At 41.2% G+C, this 20,291-nt stretch overlaps 1 protein-coding gene across 4 annotated transcripts in view; it reads left to right on the forward strand.

Moving 5' to 3' along the window:
- MYT1L (myelin transcription factor 1 like) overlaps window positions 1-20,291 on the forward strand; it is a 293,470-nt gene that overhangs the window by 61,146 nt on the left and 212,033 nt on the right. For all 4 annotated transcript variants that reach the window (XM_026037051.1, XM_026037052.1, XM_026037048.1 and 1 more), the window contains exon 2: window positions 13,877-13,990. The gene's annotated coding sequence lies outside the window, so the exon portion shown is untranslated. The remainder of the gene's footprint in view (window positions 1-13,876; window positions 13,991-20,291) is intronic.

A 20,291-nucleotide genomic window follows, 5' to 3' on the forward strand; every position in this document is an offset into this window, starting at 1 on the left:
CAGCAACTGTCCTTTCCAATATAAACATTTCTCTGCTGTGGTGGCAACTTTACGTGGGCAAACAAAATTCCTTTTGATTTTTTTGTAGGTGGTATCCTCAAAATACAGAGGAAGTATTTCCCTTTCTCTTCCCACCCCAAATATGCCTGATTATTTCTAAGGCTACACATGCACTGGCTTATATGAAAGGCACTACTACTTTTTTAAAAAAAAATAATTTGGGGTTTGTGACATTTTTCTTCTACTGTATTGTACATTGGAGGACCATTTTGGTTTACTGGCTTTCAAATAGYGATAATGCAATTTTATTGAGGAGTACTTAGATAATAATAAAGTTATTTAAAGAAATCTCCTGTATGTTGGATATCAGAGATACTTAGTAATGCAGTGCTGGAGTTCAGGATGTAGTGCTTCAGGTCTTGCACTTGTTGTGTCGATCTGGCAAGTTGCTTGGATGCGTGCTTGACTATAGGTGCATGGAGAATCCCCCAAATGAATAGAATATAGCTATATTTATAAATAAACTTGAAGAGATTGTCTCATGCAATTCCTTCAAGATATGCGTAAAGCAACTCAGGATGAACTAGCTCCGATTACTTCTGTCAGCTGAAGAAAATGCTGCTCAGGTTTGTTTTAGTTAAAAAGGGGAGAAAGTAGAAGCTCCAAAAGGAGGAGAGAAATCCATAAGAAAAAAAATGTGTGTGATAATAAATATATGAGAGTGTTAGTTAGCCTGTTGTGTTTGTTTTTCTGTTGCACTGTATTTTCTTACTCTCCGCCCATATTGTGTAACCGCTCTGTCAAAACAACTCTCTTTCAAAGGGCTTCACCCTGGTCTTCACCACTTTCCAATGTTATGTTTTTGTCGTGTGCTAAAAGCCGCTAAAATTGGATAAGTTTAATTCTCTCAGCCTCGATTGCTTAGGAAAATGTGGATGCAGTCCAGCTGAAATGGAGGAACTTGCTGCCAGCAGAGTTCGAGGAAAGGTGGGAGAAAATAAGTTTGTTTTGGAAAGGGACTTCAAAKGAGCATTTTTTGGATTGTGCGTTTTTTTCACATTGAATCTAGTTTTAAATGCTTATTTTGGAAAAAAAGAATATGCTGGGAGAATTTGCTTTTAACGTAGTTGCATTTTGCACAGATAAGTACTTGATAACAGTTTAAATGGATACAGTTGTAATGGTGCTGGGAACCAACCCACCCGTGAGCCAGAAGAAGGATTTTCAAAAGYGAATGTTAGGATAAAATTCTAGCAGTAACCATAATTTCTGCTTATAAAAAGGCTTCTAGTGAGGACTGACTTAATGYGGGCATTTTGAGAGAACTGACATGGTGGAGGAGTTAGTTAATCCACTTAACACTTGCTGAGCACCAAGGGGTGCTGTATGGAGATGGCACAGGCAGAAGGGGAGCCCAGATCCTGCTCGTTAGCAGGGCAGGCATTAGCAGCTGTGCTGTCCAGCACTTTATTCCCAAGTCTAGCATGGACACAGGCAGCATGAGTCCCTTTCCAGACTGAGTTTTTGAGGAGAAACTTACTTTCTCAGGTATGTACCTTCCATTTGGCACTTCACTACCAAAAAGCAGATGTATGTCACAAGGAAGAAATTGAATCCAGCAGCAATATCTTGCAGCATCCCTCTGTGGGAGAGAAGGCTTCATAGACTTMCCTTGAATGCAGCTGGGCATCATTAACTAATTAGGCCGGGTGTAGTGTTGATTTTGTGGCTAAGAAAGGAAAAAAAGAGCACTGTGCTTGAGTTCCCCAAAGACTTGACAGGTAAGTGGGTAGTTCATGTTGCTTATCTCATTGTGCAGAACTCTATTTTGTGAAATTGAAGGTGCAACCAATTAGCTCAAGGCTTCCAAAAAGAGCTGATCGGAAATTCCCTGGCAAGAAAAATGATGATTCTAGTGTTGTTCTACAGTGATGTGGGGCATTTTGGAAGCGTAAAGGTTTTGCATGCAGAGCTAGGGATGCTTTTCAGGTGAGGAGCAGCATATACGACTAGATGGATTTTTGATCTGGAAGCAGGAAAGCCAAAGCCAAAGCACTGGGGAGCTGTATGTGTGTATGGGAGCCAGATCCCATGCCGACAGTTGTGACCAGGGTCAAATGCTCAGCAATAAGCAGTGGGAAGCTAGAGAGTCTTAAGCGTATGAGAAAATGTCAGGCAGAAACAGAACAGCTTATGTGCTAGGTCTTTCCCCTGCTCTCCAAACCGYATCCCAAAACGAGGCCAAAAGACCACATTAGACCAAAAGTTGGTTCTGACCATGTTGTTGGTCAAAAACGTCTACTCACTCATGGGCATAATCATGCCTGGAAATTATATGCTTAAAATCAAGTTGCAGAATGCCCTATAATTCCACCATTTTAGTGCTGTTACCCTATCAGTCTTGCCTGTGTCAATGAGAGACAGTCTCCTATGTAGAAGATGTGGTAGATTAGACTGTGCCTTTCCAAACTGAAGTATTTTGATGAAGTTTTGCAAAATGTGGRTTCTGTAAAACTGGACATCTATAACATTATAGTGCCATAGTGCATTATAATGATGTTACTAGATGTTTCTCCAGAAAGATGTTTCTGGTCCAAAATAGAACCTCTGGTCATAATTTAGAGAGTAGGCCACAAAATGAACAAGGAAAAGAGAGTTGCACAGGAGACATCTCTGTGTTGTTACTATCCTTGAGTACCCAGGTGAGTAATTCAGTTATTTATATGGAGTGGCACAAAGTCCCACAGGAGAAATGGAGAATTGCCCCCGAAGTTAGCAGCTGGGCGGGTATGATTCTCTCCCGGAGCACAGGCACGTAGGCTGACTCAAGCTGCGTAGAAATTTGATTTACTCAGCCTTTGAGTGCCCAAATCATCAGCCAATTGATTTTGCAAGTGCTTGTCTCTCAAAACAGCAATATTTCTGAAATCCCAGCAGTTCCAAATATGGATGTATTCTACCACATTCTTTGCAAGACCTTAAGTTCATTTGAAGAAGAAGTGGAAGCTTCTAAGTCAGTTGGCTGTTTCTGGAAGTTTGTATTTATTTTCTCAAAGGGCTTATTTTAGAAAAATATTAGCGTACTCCTGTAATTAATCTGCATTGCTATTAGTGTTATTTGCTTTGATTTGATATCCAGRGGTTAGTCCCACGTGAGTCTTTTGTCTTCATTAAAAATACACATCCGTTTTATTTTTCRCTTAATTTTCGTAGAGCCCTTTCCACTCTGTAATAAAGTATCCGGGTGTCTGCCTTTATGCAGAGCGTATGACACATAACTCTATTTCCAGACAGCAAATGTCATCTCTATCTTTTTGCTAAAGTGCCCTCTTTCTGCCTTTCCACAACGTAAGCCTTGMACCACTGCAGTCCGACCACACCAAGGGCACCAAGTCAGGCTCGGAAGCTCCTGAGAAGCCACTGGCACCAATTCTCTTGGTCTAATTTAGACGCCCCAGTATTTTTCACATTCCTACCAATTGTTCACCCAACAATTATTTGAATAACTTTATTTACTAATAATAAGTACATAAGATTAATACTTTTATTATATTTGTTTTTCGCTTCTAGATTTTAGGCATAATACAGGCTTCATAGTAAATTTGTGAAGTTTGGCYATTTGCCAAGCACTCAACAGAATGCAGGTTTACTGGTTTTCCTTTTTGCCTCTATGTTTTTGCTTTTTGACACTGACAGCTTCCTAAATGAAGGGATGGGGCTTAACTGAAATGAGTCAGGTGGCTTTTGAAATTTCTTGGAATGGAGTTTGTAAGTGCAAAGAAGGATAGACGGGAAAATTGAAGAAAAAAAAATCCTGTAATATTCTTACAGCTGAAGATCGACAAAATGGGAAGTTATCACCCAATTCTTTGTCTTTCAGTGAAATAGGCATCTAAACCTGTAAATAGAAAGAGATAAAGGGGCCTAACTTTCATTGAAATTACATGATCRTTTTTCAAATATATGCCCTGGAAGCCTACCTTACTCTGCCCTGCCCCCTTTAAAAAATAAAAGATATCAACATGTTTTCATTTGGAATTTTTAAATTTCCAAACTCCTGTCCTTTATTTTAACCTGTAAAATACATTAGGTCATTTTCAGTGGATATTTTCCTTGTGTTATTTACTCACTTTTGACTGACTTTTGTGTGTGTGTGTGTGTGTGTGTATAGAGAGAGAGAGAGATGCATGTTTCATATATATATATGTATATCCCACCAAAAGTAAATTCAGCATATAACCAATAAATACGAAAAGACAAAATGGAGCTGTGACTGTCAGTGTCACATCCCCCATCTTCTTTCTCTGCAGTAGTGTTTATTTTCTCGTGCTGTTGGTGCTGATTTCTTCAATACCCTGCTGAAGCAGGGGCCGCTCCGGCTTACAGGACATGGAGTGCTGCAGGAGGGAAAACGTCTTTGTGTTGTGTATCCCCTGGATGCAGCAAACGGGAGAGAAAGAGCTGTGGCCTGTCACAGGGCTAGGTAAAATGCATAACACCCATAGTAAAATGTTCAATGACCTAAATGCCTTCCTAGCTGCTATAAATGTGCCCGTTCATCTTGGATGTGGAGAGGGCAGACGGAGCGGCCGGGCACATATTCCTGCAGCCACAGAGGAGCCCGAGCCGGAGGAAGGCTGGAAATAACCGGAGACAAAACCAGGACTAGCACGGACTGTGTCAGTAGTGCAGCAGCAGCTGCTATTTCAGGAACTGGCCTTGCTCTGGTGGTTCATTGTATTCATTGTGTCGTGCCTAAAAGTCTTAAATAGGAAATGAGACGATGTTTGACTCTAAGTTAGAATGTATGACTTATTGATAATTCAATTGCATCTACATAAATAAAGCCTCTTGCTTACAAAATGGGTGTTTTGAGGGCCTCCCGCCTTCTGTTCTGCGTGGAGACAGCCGATGTGCTGTGAGTAGAGCATTGCTTTTCGTGCGCATACGCGTGCRGATCCCGTGCTGCCTTTGCGTGTGTCCCCGATGTAAGCACCCAATTAAATAAAAGGGGGCAATGAGACCTGCATTAGTGTCTGCAGAGGAAAACGCTTGGAGAATGAGAGGCCTTTTGCAGTGCTTTGGAGGATGCCACCGTGGTCACAAACAAAGAGAGCGGCCTGAGAATTTTCAGACCACCCGGATTTGCTATTGAGGTAGCAAATATGTTTATCGAGAAGCTCTAGGTGTGCTGCTCCCTAATTCTTTTCCTGTCTAAAAATGTATTTTAAAACGTCCTTGTTCCTTCCTGCCAATCATACAATCAGTTAGTCCCCGCTTCTTTTCTTGCGGGGCTAAGCTGCCTTCCTCGTTTTTGCAGTTCATCAATACAAAACTGATTTGAAGCTGAGCTGTATAATAATAAGCCTTTCAGCAGCCAGGCTTGACACTTGCCTCGTAATTAAGGCCTTGATGGTTGTGTTGATGGCGAATGAAAGAAAATGGCTTTGTTCTCAATTCCAGAGGCTTGATTGCTGGTTCTCGTTCTCACCTGAATTCGACCCATTCTGCATTGTGCACATGATTGCTGGAGTGTGCGTAATTGCGGCGCTGGCGGATGACATTTCCATGCAGCGCGCTCCGCGCCGCTCCGGAGGGAACGCACGGAATTTAGAGCTGGAGAAGCTCATCAAACGTGGATTTAGGAAATGCCTGTGTGGAAAGTGGGAGCCCACAGCCAAATATCAGAGCTTTCCATTTGACATTTGCTTTTACATGAAGGACTGCTGCCTGCAACCTGCCTTACCTTATGTTAGCAGCCCCTTCTGAACCAGGTTTTGTGATTAAGCACAGTTATTGAAGTTCATTAACACAAATTTTCTGCTTGTTTTTTTGGGTTTTTGTTTATTTGCACCAGAGTCTCAGGTAAACGAATGAAAAACGTTTTCTCATTTCCATTTATGCTTTTATAATTCCCTAACATTTAAGTGTTTCATGGTGCTTATTGATGAAAATACATGTTTGTTTTTTATATAAATCCGTTTTTTTTCCGAACTTCTTTTGTATTCAAGCATATAACCTTTTTGCATTAAGCATTCTTTACTTTAACTGAGAAATAATGCACATTTAAAATAGTCACTAAGGCCTCTGTCACAGGAAAACGCTGCCGCGGCCGTGAGTCCCACGGGCTTCAGAAGCCCCTTTGCATCCTCAGCCTCACAGGTTTCACTGAGGGGTGTCCGGAGTGTCGTGAATACGAGACGGGCACTGGAATTTCACATCGCAGGCAACTCATGTCGCGATAGCTCCTCCTTGCTCCCCTCTGTCGCAGCGTGGCTGCCGTTCCCAGGCACAGTCCTTGTGCCTGTCTCCCGCTCACGGCGCTCCTGGCCGCCTCTCTGCTGCTTCCCTTTGCTCCCCGGTGCCCTAGCTCCGGGGTGACTCCCCTTGGGTGTCGTGTGGGACCTCGCGGCTGTTGAGGCCGTCACCCGCGTGCCACTTTGGGGACATTCGTGGCCCCTCTGGCTCAGACAGGGCTTTTATGCTGCTCTGTGTCTGGCAAGCCAGAATATCTGCACTTAGCCTCTAATGTCTCCTGAAGCTTCTTAATCACGGCAAGTAGAGCAGCGCTTTTCCTCTTTGCATTTAATATCGCTGGAAATCCAGAGCAGTTGAATGATTGAAGGTTTGGGGACTTTTTTTTTTTTTTTTTTTTTTTTTTAATTAGGCTTATTGATCAACCCCTAGGAAAAGTTAGGTGAGAAGTCCTTTGAGTTTCTGCAATGAATTTTTGATTCAGAATAGTGCTGATCACTTCAAATATGCAGGAAAAAAAAATCTGAGGTCTACRCTGATGATGTTAAACTGCCTGTTGTTGTCTGGCCTAACTTAGCCTCATTTCAGTAATAGATCTGCATATCAATACTAATAAATGGCAACAAGAGGAGAATCAATCTAAAGTGCTGACAGTTGTTTTAATTTATACCATAGTCRTCAGGTGGCTGGGTAGCACAATGGGAGGATATTGAAGTGTCTTACCTAAATTTATGGATGTTATGCTACTTCCATTTACAGAAAGTAGGATTTTTTTTTTCTRTTGACTTTAATGGTAAAAAAAATCTGAATTCACTATTCTGAAAATACCTCATTTTTAGTCATACATTGTACAGGGTCTAGCACACTTCCAAACCAGCGTTACATCTGCTCTTAATCTTAAATGTTCATTGGGGACTAAGTTAACAGATTCAGGCTCAGATCTTCAGAAGTTCTTAGGTATTTAAAAACCTGTGGAAATATTGGCCTCAGAGAGTCATCTGTGGCCTTTCAAAGCTGGTCACATAAATCCATGCAGGCTCCAGAACTGGAGTCAGTGTCAGCAGTTCTAGAGGTCGAGATGCAAGAGGATATTTTGRTGCTTCCTGTAACTCCTCCTGCAGAAGCCCTGGGGATCCATGTGCCCTCTGGGAGCCTTTGAGCTGTCCTTGGAGGAGCATTCCCATCTTCTCTGAATTCTTCCTGCAACAGACCTTGTCCCGTGCTAAGATTTGAKGGCAACTCAAACTTGCCCTAATCTTTCCCTGTGTCTGGATGAATACATCTCATACGTATCCAGGATATATAGTAGGGAAAGGGTAGGTGCCATACTCTGTGCCCTTCACTGGGGACTTTGACATGTAGAATTATTTTCTTTGTGGGAAGGAGACCCGAACAAAAGCAGAACAAGCTGAGAAAACACTGAACATTTTAAATGTTTTGCAAGTGCCTTGCAAAAGAGCAAACCAGGAGGAATGAAAGCAACAGTCACAGAAGGAGGAGAGCGAAATGCTGCAGCAAACAGGAGCTGCTGAACCTCGCTGAGGTGAAGAGGAGAAGCTGCCTGATAGCATTACCTTAATTATGGTGATGGCCCCAGACAGGCCGGGCACAGCGACCAAATATTACATTATGTAAGCCCCTTTTGGACGGGATAAGCATGTAACACAGCAGCTGCAGTGCTGAAAATCACCTCAATGCTTCATTTTAAAAGTTAAATAAAATATTGCAAGTCATGAAAACTGTTCAGCTAGCAGCCCCCTGACCTTCTGAACTACCTACTGGCGCTGGTAGTTATTTGAAAGCTTCAGCTCATTTTAATGGTCTTTCCCTTACACCATTTGCAACTTTCACCTTTTATATAAAAATATATACAAACTTCTCAACAAGAATGGCAATAAGATGTGCTTTAATTCTTCCTAACACCTATTCATGCTTGCTTTTCTGTCATCGTATACTGCTCTTGTCCTCAAACTTCTCCCATTTACCTCAGTCCTGTTCTCTTATTTGATCTCTTCCTGTTTGCTTGGCAGTAAAAAAACATGTGGCCTTCAGCATCTTCTCAGCAACAGCTCTTAATTTCACCTGACTTTTCTCCTCCCCATCCGCCCTTTGGATCCAGTGGATAGAGGCTGCCCATCTCAGGCTGCAATTTTAGACACTTTGTGAGATGACGTTTTGGGTTGTGAAATGACTCTGGATCAATGTTGTCATTCAGCAGCTATTTCTTGATACCATTGGGAAAACCCAAGTTCCTGGGCAGTAGAGTGTCTGAGATTAACACTTCTCTCATTCCAGAGAGGTCATGAAAGGGTAAAAGTTTCCTCTCTTCAACTATAAATGACAATATTTCCACATTTGTTGTTACATCCTCATCTAAGCCTCTGCTTAACATGACCTTATTTAAAATCTTTGGGAATCTAAATAGGACTTCAGCTTGCCTTGCTTTTCAGTACCTGTTAATCTCTAGATTGGTATTTATTCAAACCTGTTTTACCAGCTAGTCAAGTTTGTTATTATTTATTTATTTTCTGTTTTGATACAAATTAATCAAAGCATGCTTTAATGTATTAAATAATAGATTCTAGACATGTCTCGCATTATTAATGATCTGATTTTTCTTTCTTTTTTTAGACAAGCCATATACCTGTTTTTGTGTCTGTATCTTGCTGATTACTCTTCCAATGCAGAATGCATTTGCTCTACACATGTGCCAGGACAGCTCTTTGATAAGTAATTCACATTGCAGCTGATATGTCAACCCTCCTTGATTTTGCACTTTTAACACCACCAGAAGTCAAGCTGTAGGAACTCATTCTGCAAACATACCATGGTCTCTTTGGGATCTCCTATATCTCCATCAGAGGACATAAAGACTTTATCCTCCCAGTATATATGTTCATAAGCATATTTTGCTTTCGTGTTTATTTGTTGCTAGAACTGAGCCCCGTGTGCTTTCCTAAGGTATTTTCTGATCTTGCATCCACGATGCTGTGTCCCACGTCAGTGTTTTTGTGTAGGGTGGCCCTGTGGCACCTGGCTTGTGCACCTCCAGCCAACTCTGATATGCCCCAGCGTTGCCTTTGCAGTGCTGCTTTGAGAGCGGGGATACTGCTAAAGTAAGGGAAGCAACGAAGAGGGTGTTTCTGGTGAAGCTGCCCTCACCCTGTCACCTGAGAAATAGTCTGACACATCAAGCAACTTCAAAGTGGCAATAATTGGGGTGATGGGGTAACGCACTGGCTGAAAGAATTGGTCCCCACACATGCCCTTTTTTCTAATAGCAATAAAGCACAGCTCAGCAGAGTAGCATACGAAGAAAATCACTGTTTGATGAAGGTTGTTTGCACAGAAAGAAATGGTACTTAGGCTTCTGTGTGCGTAATTCTATTTGTGAGGAAGTAGATAGATATAAACTGTAGACATTATCTATCTGTCTATCTATATCTGTCTTCTGTTTGTCTGTCTGTCTTACCTATTTCTGTCTCTTTGAAGTAGATGCATCTCTGTGTATCTCTGTTAGGCTTTGTGCGTGTCCTTTTTTTTAATGTGGCTCGGGGACATGGTAGGAACTCTTCATTCACCATTAAATCCGGACACAGGAAGAGGATCCTGTCTGTGAATATAACAGTTTTCCAGGAACAGGCTTTGTGGCTTTCTTTGTGTTTGCTCTGTGCTGAGAATACTGAGGGTATTCCACGAAGGAGACTTCCGTGGTTCTTTGTGAAACCTTATTCTGTGCTATTGCACTTTTAATTTCATTTTGTTTAGAGGATGTTCTTGCTGTTAAATGGTAGGGGTTAAGGAGAGAGAATAAAAAGTTTATCTCGGGGCAACAGAGGGTAAAACTGGGCCTCTCTGCTGCAGAGAAGCCTGCAGGTGCTCAGCGCTTTGCTCTGAAGCCATCAGGGACTTCCCACCTCGTGTGCTGTACGTGCTGTGTAAACTGTGCAGACTGTGGGGGACAAAATCTGGCATGGGGTGGGATCAGCAGTACCTGTCCCCTCCCCACGTTCCTCACAGTAACGCTCTCCGGCAGTAGCCGGCAGTGTGGGAGGATGAAGCTGTATCTGCTCCAGCTCGTGCAAATGGAGGTTAACGTTTGCGTTGCACTTGGGTCTGTTCAGCTGTTAGCGTTTGTGAAGACACCGTCGGTACCGGTGTCAGGCTTTGGGAGGCAGCAGGGAGGTCCAGAAAGGCAAGTCAGCACCTTGGCCGACCATCAGCRTCATCACCGGCAAGTTGCCTTGATTACAGGCCTGTCTTCCTCCTGCTCTGGCCCTCTGGGCTCTGCTGCATTGAGGAGGGGAATCTGAACATGGGAGTGAATTTGGCAACTTCTGAAATGCCTCCAAATCAATAGCTTTTAATGTAACAACATTTTTCCTACCATGAATTGTTTTGTATCAAGGGCTTTGGAGTCGGGACAAAGGACAACATCGGATTGTCCTGCTGGGGTGTCAAAGCGGCCACGGATCTGCTGCGGGCCGCGTGGAGCAGAGTCTCTCCTCAAAGCTCGAGTCCTCCCTGGGTGCTCACAGGGAGACACAAACTCCAGGCAACCCAGCTCTCCTTGTCCTTAGGGACACCTAAGGACATGACCTGAAGCTAAAACGTGTCCTGAYGTGGGACACGTTGCTCCTTCAGTGGAGCTCCATGCAGGTCTGCATGTAGCCCAGCTGATACCCTGCGTGCTGCCCGGCCCGCTGCCTCGTGCCATCGGCACCAGTTGGCTCTTCCCATTTCCTACCACGTTCCTCAAGTCGGAAGGAAAATGTTTCAACCAGGATTTAAGAAATACCGGCAGCCTTCCCCAAAATTCTCTTCAGTGCCAGTTTTGGATCTTCCTCATTAGTTTTAAGCCCTTGTTGAGCAGTGACGGATTCCTTGGAGCATTAATCCTACCTTAGATGCATTAGGGATCAGTGAAACATGAGCAAGGATGCTCATGGACTGTTGCTYGCAATGCTGATATTCTTAAATTTCCCAAAGGACACTAAATGTCAGCTTTGGATATATTCTTCCTTGAATGAAGGACGTTCAATCTGTTATTTTTTATATTTTGCATCACTCTTTCTTAATTACCCTTTTAATTTATAGATGATAGTGCATCACTTACAGCATCTCATCTCTGTCCTTTTAATATGCTTTACCTAGGTGCTGGGTATTAAATGGAGTTACCACACTAGCGTCTTACAAGCACCCTATATTTCCACTTCTTCAGGAGTAATTGCATTTTTTGTTTAGGTTCCTGAGACAAAGCATTTTTATCATTGGCAGAATTTTAATAGGAGCCTGTGGGGACTTTGTTTGCCTAGTATTCTCAAGGGCAAGCACAGCTGCCTATGGCCATATGTGCTTTTGCCAAGCAGGTCCCTGAGCAGATAGAGCACATGCAGAAACTTGATTTTTGTGTGCACAACAGTGTTCCCCATAAGAAACTGGGGCTGCTGGATATCAGATTGTCACATTTGAAGTGGAATGACAGGAATGCAGAGTGGAGGAGAGCRTTGGCAGCCCCTTGGCTCTATCTTCACATCTTTGAGCATGGATTCGTTTTCAGATGTGTTCATGCCTGTTGTTTATAAAAATCATTATAGGAATTTGACAGGTGGATGCTTTTGTAAATTAGACCTCAACACTTTACTTTTTCATTGGGAGAGAAAAGGAAAATATTATTTTAATTAAAAAAGTTAGATGATAAATGAAGAACACACATTATTTGCATTTGCACAAGAAATAAACCCTCTCTATTTTGAGAAAGAGAAGTTTTTGCTTATTAGAAAGAGGAAGAGTGAACAAATTMATGTATTTTTGCTTCCATGATAAATACTCATTGCTGCTTAAAAAAAAAGATTATCTGAACTTTTTCACAGAGTTTTTTTGATACATTTATTATGTAAATAATTATTTCTTACCTCTAGTTGACTATTTAATTGCAGCTGTACAGTACAGCGTTATTTGCTCTTAGTAGTAAATAGCCTATCCTTACTTAAAAAACTCCTCACTAAAATCAAAGAGAAAAGTCACATTAAGGTCATTGTCGAGATATATGCAGAACTGTRTATAAGATGTTTAGCATTTCTTTCAAGTAGTAAATTATTAGAATTAATGGTTTTCTTATAGATTACTATATGAAAGGAAATCATTTCCCCGGATTAATTTACTCCCGCTGAATGTCATCTAAGAATCAAGGCAATCCCTAGAAATCAAGATTTKTGGACTCTTGTGATTAGTAAATTTTTTTTTTGCACGATTCTGTTTTAGTCAGTTAGACTGTGTGTGTCAGAGAGTGATACTCAGGCCCAGCCCTTAAAATTGTGAAGGAATTTTGTGTGAAAAAGCCCTTTTCCGAATTTTTCCGCTTGCGTCCATACATTATTCTAAAGATGAAAACACTTCTTTTTGGTTTTATCAAAGCTGAACAAAGGTGCTTAGTATGAGAATGCTGCTTTGTATTTTTATTATGCAGATGGTTTGTGCAACCGAAAACAGGACTGAATCTTTCTTCAGTTCCCATCTTCTAATCTTGTAGAACATTTCCTTGCTTGGAAGGTAACATATAAGGAGCTGAGTACAGTATATTTTAGAGGATTTATGGTAATGCTGCTGAGTTTAGCTGAGCATAAACAGCATGGTGAGCCCCTCAGGGTCTCTTCATTTTCCTGACACACTCCACTGCTGCCCCATTAACACTTTGTCTGTTATTGCCTTCTACCCAGTTTAATGAGTATCTTTGAATTCGAAGTTCAGCACAAGCAGCAATAGCTGCCATAACTGAAGCACCTGCTGCAGCTTTTAAGGGAGTATCTTATTCCTTCTGTAGGTTTTTTAGATGAAACCCCTAYGTTTCTGTTGCTCAGCAGCACATACACACAATGGCGTTTTCTTTAACTCTGCTAGACACTAATCACAAACACAGAGCAGTGACTCCAGATGTGCTGCTCGCTCTGTCTGCGTTAAAGGTAAACACGTGCTGGATATCTGCTAGAGGAGGCATTTCCTTACTTTAAAACTCCTTCCATTAATACTGGCTCTTTAATGTGAAGAACGAACAGTACCGCTAGAACTTGATGTTATCAAAGCAGAATATTATATTATAAGACAGAAAGGCTGGTTGTGCTTTCTGATTCCTATATGAGTCCAACTAACTGTTGTAAAAGGTCAGTAAGTGGCTCATTAGAGTGGATTCCTAAAACTGAATATATAACATTCCTCTAAAAACATGCATAAAAYATCTTAGATCACTAAGCAATAAGCTGTGTTGCCAGCTAAAGACTCAGCCTGATTTAAGGCCTGAGTAATGCTCACCAGGACACATCATGGAAGATCAGAACAATGTTTTAATTTTGCATTGGTTATTAACTGATCGGTAGAAACAAGAGATAGTCATATTAGAGACTTAATTGATGGGGAAAGTCTTTGCAGGGCCAAGAAAAGTCTGAATAATTGAATAAATCTGTGTTCTAAAAAAGTGACAAAATCTATTGTATGTTAGAGTAAGGTTTGTATTAAATGCATTTACTGAACGACTATTTTTAAAAGCTAGAATAACATTTCAGTGATTTTCTCCATTCCTGTTAGTCTTTCTATCCTTTAATAATTCTTTTTTTTTTTCTTTCAGAAAATGAATCTGGAAGAAAATTGGTGAATCCAATCCAGTGGACCTACAAGCACCCTGACAGGCTCAGAGAGCAGAGTCTGGACCAAAGAGCAATTACCCACCAAACGATTTCAGGTACAATTGACCTAAATATAGCACACTCTGGAGATTATTGACAAGAGTTCATTTCCTGTAGTGCTTTTCCCATTTGCTAGTCCTGGTAACCACTGCGATCTTATCTGCCTGGTGCTGCATGACTTCTGCGGTGCAGTTAAGAGCTATGATGTTCTGCATTATCTTTAAACAGACAATTCATGCTAAAGAGTCATTTGCAGTCAAATTAGATGATGCCTGTATAGTTCTTGCTGCTGAAGTTGCACAGAGCAGGAATGAGTGAGTGCCTGAATCCTTACGGACCTGGATGCACTGGAATTTTTGTCCTGTGAAATCAGAAGGGTAGTGCTGCTAAACCCTAAATGAACAAGGGCTTTTATTTAATTAAACTAGAGCTTGTCAGCTCTGCAGGATGTATAGGCTGGACAATTTGCTGGTTTTCTCTTTACATACAATATTTACCTGCCAAGTAGGGCTTTTCTTAGTATCATCCTCCGAAAGGCAACCATTGTAGTTGCCATATGCCACCATGGAAGCCAAATGACTCTACGAACTGAGTATGTAAGTGTCCATAATGGGGATGAACTGCATTCAGAATTCAGAAGTTGATAATATTACAAAACATTTCAATTCTGATACATGAGGAATACATTTTTAAGTAAAACTTGCAAGCTTGTGCAAAACGCTAAGTACATTTGCCTTTCATATATGTGGAATATTGAGAAAATAGATGGATTTCCTGCGATGTACTTCACAAAAAATTTTTAGCATCTTTCCTGTTTTACTGATTTCTTGCTTGGAAAAAAACATAGTTTGTTCAGATGCTCGAAAGACTAATATCGAATTCCACACTGCAGCTGTGGAGAGCCATCTTCATGCAGAGTTTTATGAACTGATAGTAATAGGTCACAATTGTGCTAGTTATTTTCCTGCATATCCCCAGTTCTCCCAAGAGAATGCTATAATACATATTTTATTTGGRGAATAAACTCCACTAATAGTCACAGGTCCTGGTCTTCAAAGGAACCTGGGGACAAAGTTCAGTTGGAAGCTGAATAATTTATAAGGCAGAGGCACATATACATTATGCTGGTTTATTGTATTGGTTCTTTTGATGACAGTGGACAGCAGTTATAAATGTAGTTGGACTCAGAGGGGTTTTACACTGTATTCTAAAAAGCAAAGAGTTCACTGAATGTGTGAATTTGACATTAATCACAAAATGCCCATGCTAGTCTCAGTAATACTATTCCCTTTAGAGGGCTTCATTTTTTAATCTGTAATAGCAGAATGCTGTCTCTGGAGATATAGGRTGTATAAATTTTATTTCAAGGTAAGAAACTGAGGCAGGCAAAACTTAAGTGATGTAGCAAAGTTTTATAGCAAAGGATAGTAGAATCATGTCTAGATTCCACCCCTCTTGGTCTTTATTCTGATACTTAGCAATGCCAGGAATTTATGTTTTCAGAAGTTCCTGTTAATAAAGCAACATTTTGAAACAATCTAGCAAAGTGGCTTTCCCCCTGTGCTGGTCACTGCCTTGTCCTCGGAGGAAAATTTGTGAAATATTGCRTTCAGTTTTGTGTCCTACATACAAAGAATGCATGGATAACTTGAASAGAGTTTAGCATTTGCTGTTATGAATTAGTAAAAGGAGTTTGGAAATGTACTGATGTATGAAGAAATGCTTTTAGTCTAGAATAATGTAGAGTATGGATCAATTATTTCAGCTTCTTAATAATTAAGCTATTGATGAGTAAATATAAAGATAGGAGAAAATTTACTTCTATTTTTTTACCTATCTGCTATGGTAAATGGATAAGACAAAGCATATCTCAGTGGAAAACAATAATAACAGAGCCATAAGAACACTATCAATCTGTGAAGTTTTGGCCAGGGTATGCGAGTCCTGATTAAATGTCTTCCCAGATGGACAGCTTGAGGTCATGAGACGTCTTGCTCTGTGCTTTGAGATCCTGAGTAATCTGTGTAATCCTTTGGGCTGCTAAATAGCATATTTTAAGGCTTCAGTGGTGAGGGAGTGTACACTAGAAAATAAATGACCCCCAGAACCTCAGGTACACACATCCTGTTCATTGGTTTTGTGTTCCAGATATGTATTATGCTCAGGCACAACAGTTGTGTGTACCATAAATGAGTAAATCAGTTTAAAACTCAGGAACTAACCTGTAAAAAACCTTTTGTAATCTTCCTTTTCTATGCAAATAGTCTTTCTGAAGGCTGTTCGGTTGCTGTCAGATAAAAACATCATTCTGACTCTAATACTAGGGCCATCTTGTAACATATTCAAGAGCCAGTAAAACGTATAGCAAGGTARGTATTTTCTTAATAGAGATGTTAGAGGAAAGCTCTGTGCTTTATGGGATGCAGCTACGCAGAAGACAATATGATAGATGAGGGGTTGTTAGCCACTTTATTCCTGCTGCTTTATTCAGTTTGCCCTGCCACCACGGTGAAGGGAGCTAGTAAAGGAACCCCAGTTAGGCAGGGCAGGAATCCCTGGTAGGCACCGTTCTTCTTAGCCAGCTTTATATTCCTCCTGCTTGTCCTACAGAGCCCCAGAGTAAAAGTCTGGCCCATTAATTAGAGAATTAGCTTAGGGCTGGGAAAGAGGAGTTCACGTTTCTTCTCTGCCACAAACTTCCTGCAGGACTCTTAGCTGGAAGGATTGAGCGGAATTCGGAGAGAGAGCGAAGGACCGGGGATTATCACAGTGTTTGCCTGGCTTTTGAGGCTGAGTCAGGTGTCTTCTCATATTTCTTGTATCTTAGTTACTCTACTGATAATTGAGTAGCTTCCCTCATCAGCTGAAGCGAATTCTCTGCACTTCTCAATCCTAATGTGCTCATATAAGGATATTGATAGAAAGGCAGGGATACGGAAACATAAATGATGCCTCATGTTAGCTCAGCCAGAACATTGCCAATGTGCTGCCATGATGAAAGTTCCTGGCAATATAAGTCCTCCTTATATGACCTTCTAAAAAAGCAAGGTTAATCAGTTAAAATGTCACATTTCTAAATTTATGGTTTATAAATTGCCACTGTAAATTTTGGCAGTAGGAATCATCATACAAAATTGAATTTCTTTGTTTCTCTCCAGATTTTGGTGATTCCGAGAAGGAGGCACTAAGCTCTTGAAATTACATTTTCTAGGCCCCGTGTTGGCTCCTGAAGAGGCATCGCTGTTTCTATCTCATGGACCAGCCAAATGTGATGGACACAGATGCCTCTTGATGTTAGCAGACTAAAGAGAACCRTCGTGTTAAAGCTAAAGATTGTAGGGCATGGTCATGACACGAGTAAGAATTAGGAAAAACAACACAAAATAAAACAAGTGTTCTTGTGTTTTCAAGGATATGTAGCTCCTCCTGCTAGAAAACCTAATCCTTAAATCGTCCTGAAAATTGTGTGGGATATAAAATCAAATTAAACCCACTATGAAAGGGCATGGTCTCCCCTCACAGCACTAGGAGTTATATGTGTAAATCCGCACTTATCAAGGGAAAGATATAACCTTAGTAGAAATGTTTTTAAGAGAACTCTGATGATGATAGAGCTGATGATYTATGTAGCAAACACTTAGCATAAGTTGGAGTAATTGGATTAGAAGAGGTAAAAATAATTTTATTATATCATTGCAGCTTAAAAGTGAATCTCTCCTTTTCTACTACCCTAGCATTTTATGGTGAAATATCATAGAGATTCATTTCAGGCAATTTCCAGTTTTTAGTTCTGTTAAATGATTTTAAATTATTCTTTTTTTCTTTTTTTCTTTTTTTCTTTGTTTCTGAATATTGAATACAATATTTCTATCTATTTTATTTTTGATGGACCAAAAATGTTAACAGACAGGCACTTTGGTACCTTTTTCCAGTTCAGATGAATGATCAAGTACAGCACGTGCTGTGGTATTCCTTCTGAAGCCGAGAGAGAGACAGAAGGCCAGATCTGAAAGCCAGCTGGAGTTAAGTTGATCATTATTGATCAAACAGGTTTGGATCAGGGTTGATTGAGGTTCAAACCATATTTCTTTTATACAGTAGAAACAAAGTTCATATTAAAAAAGCCTATGTATAAATAAGTCATTCATATATAGAGGAAAAGTACGTACAGAAGTACATTTCTACCAAAATACATGTATCTTTAATGTACTGAAATGCCAAAGAAAGGGCTATAATTGATAAATACATGAAGAATCTTCCATTCTATCCAAGAAGCTGAAGTCAGTTGAAGGTCCCAATTTTTTTCTACTGAACAAGAACTGTAATAAGGAACAGTTTTGACAAAAGATTTGTTAAAAACAAAGGGGGAGAACAAACCACATGCACATTCTGGAAAGCTCAACAGTCCTTTCAGTAAAAGCAAAGAAAGAATGAGGAGCCCTGTAAGTAAGTTCATTTTCTTGCTCTGAGCATCTTCTTGAGAAGGTGCCGAGGGAGCAGGCGCTGGAGCTTCCCGGTCACCTTGTGTGTTGCCAGAGGAGGCTGCTCCGCCGTGGCCTGGGACAGGCCAGTAGAGCTGTCAGTAGAGCTCTCAGTAGAGCTGTCCCCAGGTGACCCAGGGGGTTTCTGTTTCAAAGTCATGCAGAAGTCAACTGTGGCTGAAAATAACACTCATTCTTACCGTGCTCCCTTTCACGGCGGGCTGGGGTGAAATTTATCTGCCCAAATGGAGATGTCTTTTATACCTAAATTGGCTTTTGTAGGCTGCCTTTATAGTCAATGGGGAGAAATAGACACTTTTAGGGCATGATTCATCTCTTCATAAGGTAGACATCTAAATAGGTCAGATGAATCAGAGTCTAGAAGAGCCTATTGCTTACTGGTGTCAGTAAAGGAAACCTAGGGATCATCTTAGATGTTGGTGTCTATATTGCAGACACCTAAAGTTAAGTGAAATCATTTCTTTGTCTATAGGACAGAGCTCAAAGTCATAGGAAAATATCCTATTTGCAGGAAGCACCATTTCCGAGGAGCTCCTGTGGCACTGAGGTGTGTGTCCAATGTAAYTGTAAGGTGAAAAATTAAAGAAAAGGAATTGCAAATTCCTACCACCCGTTCTCCCACTTAATATTTCAAGATGTTAGAAGTGGGTGAGCCCTACTATGTGAATAGGAAATTTATATGCTTTTACCATCAGTTACAGCAGCGGTTCCACAGTCACATCATTTTTTACTAGTCTCTACTCATAATTGTAGGTATATATAATAGACAGATATGTATAGACATGTATAATTGTATCTACAGGATCTCACCATGATCCTGAAAGTTCCTCGTAAACCATTTCAGTACCAGAACCAAATGCTCTTATTTCTCAATCTGAGATGTCTGCAGATAGATAGAAAAGTGAAGCAAGGCAATTAATTTAATTTGGTAGATTAATTTATATTATTTCTCCATCRTAATCTTTGCTGTTAGTGCCAGAGTTACCTCAGATCCCCATGAGACTACAGGGTGAGCGCAGTCTAGCTGGAAGCCACCCTGATAAACATTTTCAAGTGTGAACAAAAGAGTTTTGCAGAAAACGTATCTGTTTGCTCTATTCTGGTGCATTCTTTAATTACCAACCATAAGCAAGTTGGTGGAACATACAGATATTTACAAAAAMCCCCACAAAATCAGCAAGCCGGGGCCAGGCTGGGGCTTTTTGCCCTCGTTGTTGTGTGCAAAGCTGGCAGGCCGCAAGGCTCGCTCAGGCGCAGCGGGCGGAGCGGCCTGCGGGAGGGAGGGAGGCAGCTGCCACCCCTGCTGCCGCGGGCCCAGCGCAAAGGTGCCGCGGGGAATCTCCCACCGACCCCAGGACAGGAATGCAGCAAACGGGCTTCGGGAACGCCGTCTCCAGCACTGCTAATCAAGAAAGAGGAAGACAGGACACTGGGCTTCTGGTCTCTGCTCTACAACAGGTTTGCTGGGTTCAGGTGGTTGAGGCAGTTTGGGTGTAATCTGTGTTTTTCCACTGAAATCAATGGAAAGTTTTCACAGAATAGATTCACAGAATATTTAAGGTTGGAAGGGACCTCTACAGATCATCTAGTCCAACCTTCCTGCTCAAGCAGGCACACCTAGAGCACAAGGCACAGGGTGGCATCCAGGCGGATTTTGAAGACCTCCAGAGTAGGAGACTCCACAACCTCCCTGGGCAGCCTGTTCCACTGCTCTGTCACCCTAACAGTAAAGAAGTTCCTCCTCACCTGGAGACGGAACTTCTTGTGTTTCAGCTTGTGGCCATTACCCCTCGTCCTATCGCTGGCCACCAGTGAGAACAGCTTGTCCCCTTCCTCCCTGCATTCTCCCTTCCTG

This window comes from Nothoprocta perdicaria, unplaced genomic scaffold, assembly GCF_003342845.1.
Source record: "Nothoprocta perdicaria isolate Ctin4 unplaced genomic scaffold, notPer1 scaffold_19, whole genome shotgun sequence".
Lineage (NCBI taxonomy): Eukaryota > Metazoa > Chordata > Aves > Tinamiformes > Tinamidae > Nothoprocta > Nothoprocta perdicaria.